The sequence below is a fragment of the Meleagris gallopavo genome, chromosome 3, assembly GCF_905368555.1.
Source record: "Meleagris gallopavo chromosome 3, MGAL_WU_HG_1.1, whole genome shotgun sequence".
Classification (NCBI taxonomy): Eukaryota; Metazoa; Chordata; class Aves; order Galliformes; family Phasianidae; genus Meleagris; species Meleagris gallopavo.
Genome location: NC_139406.1, coordinates 17,710,208 through 17,726,054, shown reverse-complemented (window position 1 = coordinate 17,726,054; position 15,847 = coordinate 17,710,208).

Below are 15,847 nucleotides of genomic sequence, written 5' to 3'. Positions count from 1 at the left end.
TAATTTTGAATTTATACTTCCTCTGATTTTTAATTAAATCTCTTATTTTTGCAGAACTGACTAAACCCAAAAAGCCCACATGGCACTTACCACTAATGTACATGAGTTCACAGTTCTTACTGAACAGTTTGCAAAAGCTTGAAGGGAAAATGTAACTATTTGAAATAAAATTTATTTCTGAGACTTTTGCAAACTTTGAATTGAAAATAGTGCTAAATATGTGTTGTGTTTTTTTCCTAATATGCAACCAAGCTATGCAGTAAGAAAAGTTGCAGAAAATATGGTAAATAATGAATTTTGATTAAAGTATAGAAGAACAGTAGCATGCCATATAGTGCATGAAGAAATCTTGAAATTCCTTGAGCCGTTTACCTAAGTATTTGCTTCTTGAGCTAAAGCAAACAGACTAGGACATGAGTTTCCATAAGAGAGGATTAATCTCATCTAACTTTAGCCAACTGAAAGGTACATCTCTGTTCTAAGCTAGTACTCGTGTTGTTTCTAAAGCCAATGAAGAGAGCTATGTATATATATCTCCTGGGAATAAAACTCTTTAAAGGGTCACACTAAGACAAGTATTGTGAACTGTCTTTACACTGTACTCACTCTTCTGACTGCTGAGGTATTTTAGATAATAGCACGGATTAGAAGGTCAATTCTCAGAAATGTGAATTTTGATGATATCTACTCAGGTATAAGTTTTCTGCTGGCTATTTGCTCTTAGAACTATCTTAAATCATCCTTTTGACTTAAGTATTTGGTAATGAATTTGAATGGTGATCATAAGAATTGGTCTATCAGTCACAAATATTTTCTTAATCTGCTGCTTTGATCTTTGCCTACCAAAAAATGTGTATTCCATTCAATAAAAAGCAGGGAATGAATGTCAATTATCACACTACATTGTTACTGTGCAGTAAATCAAAGAAAGCACAACAAAAGAGGAATTTGTAGAACACTGTTTTCTACTGAATTTAATTTTTCAACATTTTAATAGCTGTAGCATTCATTAATATTATAATTCACTCTTTTTTAAACTCTTTTTTAAAGCAATACAGAAATAGATCATACTAGTTCTAAAAGAGATGTTATCGTCTGCTGTGTAGATACTCAATTACAGACATTTAAATATACAAATTATGTAAATGCTTATTTGGGGAGTATTTACAAAATACATTATTGGCCCAGTAAGCCATAACAGTTCCAATCTGTCAGAGAAATACATATTTAGGTCCTACTTAAAATGCAAATTATTGACCCAGTAGACCATAACGACTTCTTCAGAACTGCTGCATTCTATCATGGAAATCCATGGCTAGGGACTTGCTGCCTAATGACTTTTGTGTGAAAGCTGCCTTGGAAAATGTCCTTAAGAACACAAATTTCTCACATGGTAGAACATAATGGCTCTTTTTCAACAGTTACTGAGTACAGAATAGTATTGAATTCTATTAGACAACTAGTTAGTTGTCAGATCTCATACAAAATTGCACAGATGTTATACAGAGATATCCACTGGCTTCAGATTCCTCTCTAATTTACTTTAAACAAGAGGTACAAATGCATAGAAGCTATTTTCCTAAAAATAACTGTTCATTCCTCATGAGTATTTACACTAATTTTAGAATGAAGCAACTTACAGTAATACTGAATGTGCTTTGGAAACCCAAGACAGAGAGCAATATTCCAAAAGGATTATTATAAATCCGCATTAAGCAAAGCACTTTGCATGCCCTTCAAGAGGAAGTACATTGATGAAAGGACTGAATTTACACACTTTTAAATATTGCATGTTGAATGATAGTAAAACCAGGCCGGACTTTCATTATGCAACAGCCGACATACCAGTCTCAAAGAAGCCAACATGTTGCTGAGTAAACATTGGTCGGTATGGGAAAAATCTAAGAAACTGAGGAGAATGTCAGGAGTTTGCATTTCTGGGAAGGTATGACAGTTGTACACTATGGCTCAGTTCTGCAAGTGTACAGTTAAAAGTACATTTTCCCCAGAATAGTGATCTACTATCAGGTGAACATTCTGAATTACTAAAGGAGTTGGAATACCTTAGCAACTCTCAGTTTACAGACTTCAAAATTCTCATTAAGGGACATTGGATAGGAATTTATATTTGTAAAGGGCTATTCTACTTTTGAATAGTTCTTACATATACCAGGCATACTCTTTTCAACATTGGAAATACAATTGTTCTGAGGACATCCTTTGTAGTTATTGATTCTTTTAAACTCTTAGGTTTCGTTTCTTGGGTTTTTGTCTTAACAGAGGACAAGCATCAACAGAGTGGCAGAAAAAAGGGTAAGAGAATGAATGACGAACAAGCTTTTGGAATTAGTTATTAAAAACTGCATTCTAAGGCTCATTCAATGCAATTCAAGACCAGTAATGTCACCAAAAACAAAACAAAACAAAACAGTAGAAAACAACAACAACAACAACAAAACACGTCAAATCTTAGAGATTATCTTAATTGATAACTGTAATAAATTTTAGCTTTACTATTATCATTATTTCTTATTACTACTACTGCCACTACTTTATTCTAGTATCTTTATTCTCAAAGTTTTCATTGTTTAATGCTATGTACCCAAATACTATGTAATTTAATTAAAATTTTGCTATTTGTATTTATGGTAGTTGTCTCTGCATGTGCCCACATTATACAGCATCAGTAAACAACTCAGATTTTTTCTTCAAGAAGAATATGTGGCATATAGCCAAAGTTTTGCAGATTTTCATTTATTATAGATTGGTCCTCACAAATTAGTAAAAAGTACATATTTGATTGGAGAAAAAAATCAAATTGTGATGCTTCATTATTTGATAAAAGTGAAAGTATTTTTTAATTCTCCTTATTTCAAACTGTGAGACCATAAGGTAAATAATACAGAAGCAATATATTTTTGTATTTCAACATCTGAAGGAATAAATTAGAATTTTCTTTACAATAAGGTGTTTTTACATAGGTTTAAGTGGAAGTAGACCTCGTTTGTATAATAATTGAGGACATATTTGTGTATTTCACTCTGAGCAGGCAAAAAATGAAGTGATATGAATAGAGTATATTATAATTAGAAAGTAGAGTATACTTTCAGTAAATTCCTATCCACTCAAATCATGTAATAATAGCAAAGATAACCTAGCTTTCAATCATATTTTGGATTTGATCATTGATATAAGATAGAATATGCTTCTAAAAGTGTTTTTTTATTCTTTTACTTATTACTTGAATATCTTCTCCATGACACCAGTCTTAATTGTTTTTTTTTTCCGATACTCTGAACAAATAGGAAGCAATGTAGCCCATAGCCGCATCCCTTCTTAGAACTGTGATTGGATATGTACCCAAAAGCCAAGTAGCTGAACTGGTGGCATTACCTTGTAGTCTTTCAAACAGGGCAACAACGCTGAAGAGAGCTAGTGTTTAACTTCAAAACTGGGATTAAATATAGTACTGTGACAGAGCACTATGCTGGGAAACAAAGCATTCATGAAAAGCCTTTCACCTTGTAGACAGCAGCACTACAAACAACCAAGAGGCTTTGCTTGGAAATTCAGTATAAAGCTCTAAGCAACCTGGTATAACCTCACAGTCAATCTTGCTTTGAGCAGGAAGAGATGTCTTGACATGTCCATTCTAATCTGTATTATTCAGTTAATCCGTGCATGCAAACAATTTCATGAAATCATGGAATTCCAGACTCCAATTGGAGACTTGCACACAGTTAGCAAGCACATAAAATACAGATATCAAAATAATACTTCAATTCTGAATCTTTGAACTTTGACAACTCTTGGGCAGGATACTTCATAAAAATGAAAATGTTCTTATTACTAGGGAATTAAGAAGAGTAACTTCATTACAGTTATTCTTCAGTCTAGAGTGAAATTAATAGCTGGAGATAGAAAGTATAAAGATGGTTCAAGTGAGAGAATGCACTTCAGGACTCCATGTCTCAGTAGTATATCATTAGCTTAATGTCTGAATTCTAGGAGTATTATATGTGTGCATACCACACATATAATTTGTGTTAAACTAGATTGTGGTGTAGAATGCTACAGAGCAGACTGCATCCACTGCAGTATTCTATGGAAATGACATATTAACATAAATATTATTCACAAACAAGTTTTCACATTCTTTCAGTGAACCAGACTTAAGACAAACCACGTTCTTTTTCTTTTTCTTTTTTTTCTTATTATTCTTATTTTGTGAATTTTCTTTCTGCTTTTTTAGTTTTTCTGAGCTTTTCTGGAAGCAAGAAATTTCTCACTGCTAATTCCCTTTATGCTATTACTCTCTTATCACTCCAGGTTGTTTCTCTTCTTTTTCTGTTTCCTTTTTCATGCCAGCATGATTCCCTTGTCACTATCTTAAAGGGAAAAAAACTTTTAAGCTATTTCATCCATCCTATTGCTCACTGGAGGTAAAATTAACCCATGTGTTAGCAGCCTGTTTAAGAACCTCCCTCTATCAAAGCCAGAGGGTGTAGTTATGTGAAATCCCACATCTCCCCCAGGAAAGACAGAACACTTTGATCAGGACTTTGATATCAGTCTCTTTAGCATTAGCTTGCAAGCAGGCTGAGAGGAAGCAAACAGGTTGGACTGCCTTATGCAGTCTTAAGGTGTCTTAGCTTTCTTCTGTTGACAGAGCACTCTCCCTAATGTGTTAAGATATCACTTTAAAATGAGAAAAACTTGTTTTCAGCTGTACTTCTGTTCTACTTGACATGAACCAGAGACAGCTGACAGCTACTATATGCAATTTTCTGTACACTTCTGCACAGCGACGTTTTAAGGAAATTGTATCAGACCTAGTAACCAGCTGAAATGTCACTGAATGACTATAGCAACTACTTTCTGCAAAGTTGTTTGTGTAGTTAAATTTTATCTCCAAATTCTTGCAAACTTAGTTTAGCAAATTGTACAGAAAGATTTCTTTGCATATAGATGATTTTTTAATCATACAACTCTATATGGAGACAAAAATCAAATGAGTCAAAAATGTTTTAAACACAAAGGAGAGATGTACAGAGCTAAAGTATTAAAAAAAAAAAAAAAAAAAAAAGTCTAGGTATGAATGCAAATATACTGAATAGACTACAGACCTACTCCCAGGAAAAAAAAAGAATCACAAACATACATGAAACTTGACAAAAACTGATTTATATAAATTATATATAACCAGAAATAAGTTCACAAGTAAATATTTGCCTTTTTAATGTAATAATTAATGATCATTAAGTTTCCTAAAGAAATTCATCCCCTTATGTTTTCTACCTGAAGAAATGCTACTTTAAAAACAAACAAACAACAATTAAAAAAAAGGTTCATAGCCAACAAGAAAAAAGAAAAATGCAAATGAAATTCTTAATGATGCTAGCACAATTGCAATGATGTACATAATTACACTTTTATCTTTTCCCCTAAAATCAAAAGATTTTTTTCCAGGTCAGACTGGAGGGGACTCTGAGCACCCCAGTCAGCTTTAATGTCCCTGCTCATTGCAGGGGAATTGGACTGGATGGCCTTCAGAGGTCCTTTTGAACTCAAATGATTCTATGATTTTATGAAAGGAATTCTGGGACAGATATTACTGTTTTTCGTCATTTAAGTATCTGCTTTTGAGGTTTATTTTATATTCAGTGAGTATACTTTGACATTTGAAAACTATGGACACATAGTGAGGATTGCAGATATAAAGAAGGGGTTTTTTTTAATGTCAAACACACAAATCTAAGCAAAAGTTTCATTGTTCATAATACAAAACATTGTATGTGTTATAATTCCAGAGGACCTTAATTCTTTTAAATATAATATTTGCTAAGATATTTTATTACTATATCTTCACTATTACCACAGCTATTATGCTTAACTTTCAATCTCATGACCTGGAGAAGACTGTATGTATCTCAAGATAAAAGAAATATATTGAGAGTCTCATGTATTTTTCTGTTAATGTTAGCAAGGTTGCCTTGTTTTCAAAGAGAGTTGTTCAGACCTCATGATTGAGAAAAGGTGCTTAGCTTAGTATTAAAATGCTGAAGACACTCTTCCTATCCCCAGATACTGGGCCAAAGCAAATATGTCTGACAAAATCTGCATTTGTCAGAGTTCCCCTTTGCAAGAAATTCTCTATTGTTTAATTGCAACCAGATTGCAAGTTGAGAGGCATCAACAAACTAGAAAGTCACATGGGAATTCTCTCCTACTTATACGTGTGAACAATAAGAATTCAATCTTGAACTTGAAGCGAATACTAGAAAGCACTCAGATCTTTTTAGCTTCAGCCTCTAACAAAAGCCAAGTTTGGGGAAAGATATAGCTCAGAAGATACAGGACAAATGATACTCTGACAAGTATGACAAATGATATTTTGACAATCTGATCTGTTGATCAGAGCTGCTGATCATTTCTTATAAATCTTAGTGCTAACTCAAAATATGTGAAGGCAGAAAATTCAGTTTAAAAGTACTGAAAGAGATGTATATGAAACAAAACAAAACAAAAAAACAACACACGTTTCATCTATTTAAATGTAACTCATCTACTTTTTTTTTCTAATGCCTCAGGAAAGAAACAAAAAAAATCCTTTTGGATATAAAAAACAAGTATTTATACACAGCATCTGAAAGATTTAATTAAATGAGCTATCTCAAGCTTGAAGTTGTATGATTAAAGGTAAATTGTCATCCTGAATTTCTCAATAGACCTCTTGTTTTCAAAACCTGTTTCTGATAACTGTGTTTCAAGTAGTCTCGTATATTAGTATTATAAATCCTTAAATACATTATTAACAAGACCCTTTCAACGAGCATGAAATGTCTAGAATAGAACTTTCTTCTGAGGTCATTGGAAAGATTTCAAAACCTCTGAAAATCATGCTTAACAAAAAGAGAAGGAAGGAAGGAAGGAAGGAAGGAAGGAAGGAAGGAAGGAAGGAAGGAAGGAAGGAAGGAAGGAAGGAAGGAAGGAAGGAAGGAAGGAAGGAAGGAAGGAAGGAAGGAAGGAAGGAAGGAAGGAAGGAAGGAAGGAACTTTACTTGTATTGACAGATTGACAGACAGGAACATCAATAAATATTATTCAGTGGAACGATGCTGTTATTTGTAAACTGTGGAAAATGTGTTACCTACTGGTTGTGCCGAGATCACATATTTTGTGTCATATTTTGCAGGATAATGAGCAGTCGTCATTTGGCAAATTTGACTTGTAGTAGCAATACAAATGAAAGCCAGTGAATCAATGAAATCTTATTTTCTTTACCTTTCTATCTTGATTTAAAATTAAAAAAAAGTAATAGAAATATTTCAAGAAGATATAGTTGTAGTCATAGATTTTTTTTGATTTGGGATTTGAAGAATTTCAGGAGCAGTTGTGGGGAAAGACAAAGAAATCCACCCTTGTCTGATCTGGATACTGGTTTGCATCTCCCAGCATTCATGTCCACACAGCCCTCTCATCTCCAGTACCTACCTTCTCTGTAAGGATCTTCTCTCCATCTAGAATCAATATATCCTTCTTTTGGGAATCACTTCTACTTTTTGAACTTCTTTTCCTTCTCGACTCCAGTTTTCCATGCAGAATAGTCTGCAGAAACACGGTGCTTGATAGGTCTCCTGTTTAGTTCGTCTGTCTCATTTCTGTCTATTAGCTGGAGGATTCAGGATGTACTGTTTTTGTTTATTTGAGAGATCAAAATTTGCAGTCAACTCATGCTCACTGGGGCTAGCAAACAGCAGGCTTCTTCCTGAGAGTTCAGAAGCCTAGTTTTGGACATTTGCCCTCCGCTATACCACACACATACACAATTATCTGCCACCTATTAGCATTCACAATTCAAGATACATTTGCTCCTATGCAGCAATCTAAGAACTTTAAAAAACTCTTGAACATATATTTAAGGTTTCATGTTTAACATCATCCAATATAGTAATAATAATAACAACTATATTAATAATAATAACTTGTCAAAATTAATTTTCCTAGCTCATTAATTTTTTCTACATCAGATTATAAGGGCAATTAGTTTAATAATAATTTTAAAAAGCAGAAATTTGTGATTATGAAAAGAATGTATACCCTAGAAATATAAAAAAATCCCCAAATTTGAGGAAAGACCTATAAAAATTCTGTTGCATAGCATAAATCATTAAAAACTCAACAGCCCAGAGAGTAACAAGGAAATAGGAAATACAAGAATCACTCAACTCTTCATCTAAATTGACAGATGGTATAAAAATCCATATTCAGCTTTGTCATGTATTGCAGTATGTATTGAGTTGGATTCTAGAAGAAAAACACATTTAGTCCAGTATTTTTGAAGTTGGTATCACGTACAGTTTTAAAAGACAAATGAAAGCAGATGCAGCGAGTTGCTGACTAAATGAAGCCATCTTCAATATCAGGCAGGATAGTCCTGACAAAGTTTTCTTTCCAGCTAAAAACATGGACTCACAGAATTTTAGTTGTGACATCTGTTGCTCGGATGTTCAGCAAATGGAGATATTGTCATAGAATGGTGTTGCACCAGAGCAGTATGGATGGGAAAACAGGACAAGAGAGTCTTGAGAAATGTATGGCACAATAAGTGATATTTGGAACTTGATTAGGTGCATAGCTCCTAGCTTATGCTTTTTTTCTTTTTTTCTTTTTTTTTCCCCAAAAAGCCTATGGAATGGTAGTAACAGAATATTGGCTGGCACAACTTATGTAACAAACAAAATCTTTTGTGTCTTAACTTTCACTGACTGTCTGAATAAAGCTTGATTTCTTGATACACTGAGCATCTTCAGTCTTCTTAGCCAAAAGTGATTTTGAAAATTTTATCTCCCTGGAGAATAATCCTGAAACATATGATGAACATATTTTGTAAGAGTAAGCATATAAGAGACGTGATGATATTTTCAGTAAGCTTAGGCTACGTTGTTGTTGTTTACATATACATATAATCTGAAGATATGACTCAGAAGTATTTTCTATTTTTTCAGTGTATATAACATCTGGATTTCTACTGATAGTTAAGTATTTTAGTATAGAAATAGCAAAATAAAACAACCTCCTTGATTGAAAAAATTATCCATCCTTTAGTCTGCTCTGATTTTATAAAATGCATGTGTTGAGGCATCTTTTAAATGATTTTGTGTCACTTAGCCTAATGGGAAGTCTCCTGCCCAAGACAGGGGTTTAGAACTTGATGATCTTTCAGATCCCTTCCAACCCAAATTATTACATCATGTTATGTTTCTTTTTTAATTTATGTAATTTCTAAAGGTCATCATTTCTCTTTTAATTAGTTCTAGGGAACTACAGAGGGCATTGAGGTAAATAGAAAAGTAAGTATGAGTCAGTGTAGAAATATTTTAATGAACGTTATATTAAAACTGTACTGAAAAAGTAGTTGGCAAAACAGTAAAACCTCAGCAGTTCTGAGATCAATTTCTACATGATGTTTTACTCAGTTGTTCGACTTCATTCTTTGTTTTTTTTTAATTATTATTTTATTTTCATTTCATCTTATTTAGACACTACCAGCTTATTTGAACATTAAGATAGAGACTGAACTTTACCTAGTCAGATAGCATGAGTGACTTTCATGCTCTCTCTGATCAATGCTGAAGAAATGGTACATAAAAGCTTTTGTACTAAAAAAAGAAAAAAATCACTGAGAACATTTAAAATAATTTTTTAATGATTTAAAACATTCTTCTATGTCATATTTTTGTACTTGTTAGGTAAATAAGACCTTAGCATCAGCTCCCAATTTAGATACTAGTCTGTTTTGCCTGCTACTTTTAATGACTGGAGGAAGGGAAGGGTCTTCCCCAATAAAAGTAGCAGAATGCCTTTGAAATCCATTCTTACAGGTAAATGCAAGGCCCCAAGAGAGGGTCTCATAAGATTCTATGGAAAATCTCAAAGGAGATATTAAGAACTAGCCTAGAATAGCTGCCAATAAGATGTGCTGCCAGTTGTTGCTTTAAGAATAAAAAACATATATCAATTCCTCAGAGACATAAGAAGTGACTGTCATACTAATTATTTCTGATTAATTTTGAAAAAATGGTACATACAAGTTGAAGCTTGGCAGGTCTCAAAAAGTTTTCTACAAAACCTGCCCCAATTTATTTCTGATGTGAAAATTATTGGGGTGAATGAAGCATGAGTTTTCGTCAAGTTCAAGCCTATAAAGGGCCCACTCGGTTTGTACAATTATACCACCTGAGGTGTTACTCTAAGTCATTTTTATAATAATACAGTTTTTCCGGTCCATAAACAGCACAGAGAAGAGAAAATGCTCTTGTCTGCTATGTGTGTGTAATGAAGAAGGTGGAGCTCTGCAACACTGATTCTTCTGAAAGGATCCATCCCTTCCTGAGATGCAGCAATGTCAGCCTGTCTCCGCCACAGCAGACAGCTCGCCTCTGCAGAAGATGGCAGTGCTGCTTGAATTCTGTAGGTGTAGCTTTCTAAAAAGTGCATGTTAAGTAAGTTAAATCAAATAGTTGGCAAGATCTCTGACAGCTTTCAGGTAAACATTTCACACCTAAAGAGGAGAGGCTTGTTTTCTTAAAAATTAATGGTTCATAAACACCTTGAGCTCCATTCTGATTTAGAAGCAATTTTATGCCAAAGTAACTCCATCAATTACTGCTTATTTAAACTGATGTTCCCCTACAAAGTCCTCTAAAGTTCAGCTCAAATAAAAAAAAAAAAAAAAGAGAGACTTTGGCTTATCTTTATATGTACTTTCCCCCCACGCCCTCTCCAAATATATGTATATGTATCAAGATTCATTTTTAAACCAGAGTCTGTAGTTTTACATAAGGGTACAGACCTTGAAATTTCATCTCAGAGTTTTTTTTATATAATAATAAACTTCGCACAAACATACTGTGTCTCCTGCTTTTCCAATGTGTTCTATTTCTGTTTTATACAGACAGATAGTTAGAAATTGATATTTTACTATTTCACAATTCTGTCTTAAATATTGTTAATAGTTATTTCAATTGTATGACCATTATGCTTCAGCCTCAGTGCCATTTTGAAGGTAGGAGAATCTTTTTCAGTTGTGTATGGAAATGTTGAGAAGTCACATTTATAACATATATACATGAAAACTGGAGACAAGAAAATATGTGGTGAGGTGGGATGAGAAAGAAAATATTCTCTTCCTCCTCATAATTTCCACACCACATCCCTTTCAATTCTGTTGAGTGTAAATACTGAACATAATGTAAATTCCATGTAACTTCTAAACAATTCAAAAAAGAGGCAATATACTAGTAAGACTACAGATTCATCAATTTTGCACTCTCTTTGATAGATTGAGACTAATACAAATGAAGGAGAACATTGTGCATTTAAAATAAGAGCATGGGAGACATTTATCTGTATATCTGTGAGACTTTCCACTCCTTTCTGTGCCCTTGAGTAGACTTCTAACAACAACGCTTATGTAACTGAGCGTATATGTAAATATAGAGTTATGTTTATGGAATTATATTTCATTCTGCTCACGTTTCAAGGAGATTAAGAGAACAGCATTGGTCTGAGATTACATACCATTTTCTCAGTTTTTCAAATGTTTTTCTATGACGGATTGTCTACATACTGTATAACCTCAGGTCCATATATAGAAGATTTCTATGCAAAAAGTAATCCATAATTTTATTTCTGCTATATATTAGCTTACTTCTAGTTTTGTTCTTTGTTATTTCCTTCTAAAACTGTGTGCTTGAAGAGCTTTCCTACTTGGTACTCACTAATGTAGTTACTTGAGCTGTAGCCTAAACAATGACATCAGCAATATCCAGTCAGTGATATTAACTTTGCAATACAATTCCCAATGTGAACACACTTTCTCAAGAACAAGCATATTTATTTACAATTTAGCTTAATCTTCTTCTACAAGAGATTATTCACAGTTTAAATTATACTCCCATGTCAATACATGTCCTTGTGTATTTCAGAAGGCTGTATTCTCTTTAAACAAAATGCTTTAAATTCATAAAACAAAAGTTCATTCCAAGATTCCCTACAGTCTTGAAGTAAAGACTGTTGTTGCTCATGCTCACTTTGTGCCACAGTCTACTGGCCCTGATTGTGAGCGATGATCCATTTTTCATAAAAAAAACCTGAAAATAAACTTCTCTTCATAACTATCTGTTCTCCTCACACTGAAAAAAAAAAAAAAGTTCAGACAAAACCAAAAGTAACCTAACTGTAACTGCAATTGCTATCTCCGACAGTATTTGACGCATCTTTGTGATCCTCTTTTAATAAGTCCTCCCTGGTCTTGTGATATATATGGTAAACTTCCTCCACCCTGAAGCAATGTAGATACGAATTCCTATAAACTGTCAAAAAAAAGAAAAAGAAAAAAATATGTGAAGGATGGTTGTCAGGGCTCTGAGTGCACTACCAGGCATTACTGTCTCCGTCCAGCCTTGCTGAGTCCTCATTCATCCTTGCTCATGGAAGTAGGAGCTTCACTCTCAGTGAGGCAGTAAGAGAACCCAGCCTCAGCTTCATCTCTGTCTTCAACCCCTGGATGGGCCCTGGTTTTGAGCTGCAGCCCTTTTTATGTCCCCATCTTTGCTGAATACATGGATGAGTGGCGTGCCTCTTGCCATGCCTAAGGCTGTTGATGGACTCTGTCATAGTACTCGCTTTGGCCTACTTTGGTCACAGTCTGATGGATGATGCCCATCAGTGAGGGCAATGCCAGTCTCGGCTTCTAGTGTCATCCAGGGTTCCTGGCTTCTCACCTCTGAGAGATCAATCAGCCCTCTTTGCGTCCTGATGGTGATTAAGCTGCACAATGATTGCAACATTGCCAAATTATATGCAAGATGTGTAAAGTAAGATCAAGCTATGAGAAATGAGTATAAGCGTGTAGTGGCAAGAAATGAATTTTTCTCATCAGTGCTGATGTACTTAGGTGCTGCTTGCACATTGCTTCAATAAGAATAATGATCTTAGACTGTAACCATTATATACGTGCAAATCTGAAAGTTCTACAGTAGAGCTACAGTTTTCCTAGCAATTGCATGATGGCAGCAAAACTGGTGAGATTTTGTGGAAATTTCTCTATATGATACTCTACTGCCTGATTGAACTCCCATAGATATCAGCAGAAATATTTCTACCAGAGTGGAGTATTTGATACCATTAGCAATTTATTACACTTTTATTTACTTGTCAGGGAATGAAACTCAACTCCTGTTGCCTACTCTGCTTTGTAGTTACTGCACGCTGACTACTGCAAAGTCAGAATTTTCTTGTGTTTTCAGTACACAGCTAATTTTTTGACAGCTGTAAGTACTATCTATTTCACATGCACAAACTGAAGCACAAGCCAGCTGAGTTTAGCCAGCCCAAAATGTATTTCCATCTGAATGTCTAAAACACTGCTTCTCCTAAAGGCAATCATTTCATAAAATTTCAATTTTCTATATATTCCCACTTCTTGAGAATGAAGGATATTGCAGCATTTGGATTCAGTAACAGATATTTAATATTTTCCTCTATTGTTCTTTTTCAGTAACAACTAGTCTCACTTTAAGTTTGGAAAATAAAGAGCATATTCATCTAGAATATAGTAGCCTGAGAACCCTCTGATACTCTATGAAAACTTCTACATTCTTTTTTTCTGAAGAGATTGTGCTGCTGACACCATTCCAGAGTAAAAACAAAACAAAACAGAACAAACGTGTTGATGTAAGGTATATAAATACACAAAACATTTATCAATTTATATGGCATGAATATTTTTTAAACAAATGACCTTCAAAAATGTATTAACACTTGTCCTCTTAGTATCAGCACAGTATCCAATCTTATCTACCAGACTTAACTCATCAAATCCAGTGCTAGATTTCAAGATTACCCTGGATCCCCATACCCTGGCCTCTCCCTGCAAATTACATATATCCAGAGATCTCTCTGTGATTCCTTTGTTCCTTCCAGATTTCGCCTCTTTATTACTGAAAAAAGCTCACTATCAGTATGTAGATGCATTTTAATTTATATGTTTTCCTTCTTACTTTGAAGGACTTTGGCGTTCCAGAGATTCAGTGGATTTTCTTTCATATCTCTTTCAACACCGCTTTCTTCTATAACAGAAAACATGTTTGACTGCCTGCTTTTCAAAGTTATTGGTAACTATTCTATTCAAGGTATGAATGGGATGAAGAAAAGACAGAGACATAACATATTCAGAGACAGTAACATGTATGTCACTGACTGGGGCTATGCTTTGAGGTATAAAATAAATGCATGCAATAGCAAAAAGAACTGAAGAGAGTGTTTCCAGTAATTTTAATACTTTCTAAATCATTATAAAAATAAATGCATTTTCAGTTTTCACTTATATAAACTTATCATTATCGTTCTTTACCTTATGTCAGTACTATTTTGCAAGGAAATATGTAGCAAGTAAGAAAATCTTACTGCTTATTCTTCCTCTATCCATTTGTTTTGGTTTTAGTCTATGTGCTTTAAGGTCTTACTTACACAGACTATAAAATCAAAGTCCCAATAAAATACGTTTCCTTTTGATTAGGAATATGTTGCTTAGCTTTTAATGCCTGGAAGTCTTTTATTTTGTACAAAATAAGAACTTTGAAGAAATTTGTTCATTTAAACATACTACCATGAACTCATTATTTCTCTAATGTTAAAACTTTGTGTCTCAAATTCTAATAATTATTTTAGTTTGTTTCTTTTGGTTGAGATTTTCAATACTCAGCACTCTATAACAATTCATGTAGTAGTAACTGGCATATAAAGGCTTAGAAGCATTTCTTTCTTTTTGCAGTCAACATACATCTCAGAAAACTCAGTGAAAACATAACAGGGATGTAAATAGTACCAAACAATCAACACTGATATCTCCGTGGTATGTAGAACTATAGACTGTCTTGAGTTGGAAGCTTTAGGAGATCATCTAGTTCCAAATCACTGCCATGGGTAAGGATACCTTCTACTAGACTTGGTTGCTCAAAGCCCCATCCAACCTGGCCTTGAACACCTCCAGGAATGGGGCATACACAGCTTCACTGAACAACCTGTTCCAGCACCCCATCACTTTCGCAGTAAATAATTTCTTCTTATTGTCTAATCTAGATCTACTTTCTTTGGTTTAAAACAATTGCCTCTTGTCCTGTCACAACACTTCCTGGTAAGGATTCTCTCTCCCTTTTTCCCATAGATTTCTTTAACCCCAGGAAGGCTGCTACAAGGTCTCTCCAGACCCTTCTCTGTGCAGATATTCATGCTGTCCTGCATGATCCACTTCATGTTTGCTGTTTTATCATTCACTTTGTTGTGAACTCCTAGATCCTCTCTATAATTTTCCCTGCTCTCTTGCAATCTCATTGGAAGCCTCATAGCTTATCTTTCTTAATAGACAGATTTGTTATTAAAGCAAGAAATTTCACCTTCCACCCAAAGGTTCAACATGACTGTCTCTTACCTTTGAAATAAAAATGGTCATAACTATAAGCGAAGTGGGAAACGGGGATCAAAACAGCTGCTGGAATCAGCTATTGGAGCCTTTATTTATGCATTTGTTGGCTGGTTTGTTCAATTAATTAATTTTATGAGTAACATTTAGAGAAGTGTTCTCTAATTAGTACATAATTTCCATTCTCTGTTCCCTATCCTGACCTGCCCATGCTACCTCACAAAGGAATTAAAGCTTTGGTGCTATCGGACTTTTATTCAAACTCAAGGTATTCTGCTGGGAAGAAAAAAGCGTAATAGAAATGAGAAATAGAAAAGTTTAATAAACCACTAGTCTCCAAAAATGTCAGATGACCACAGAA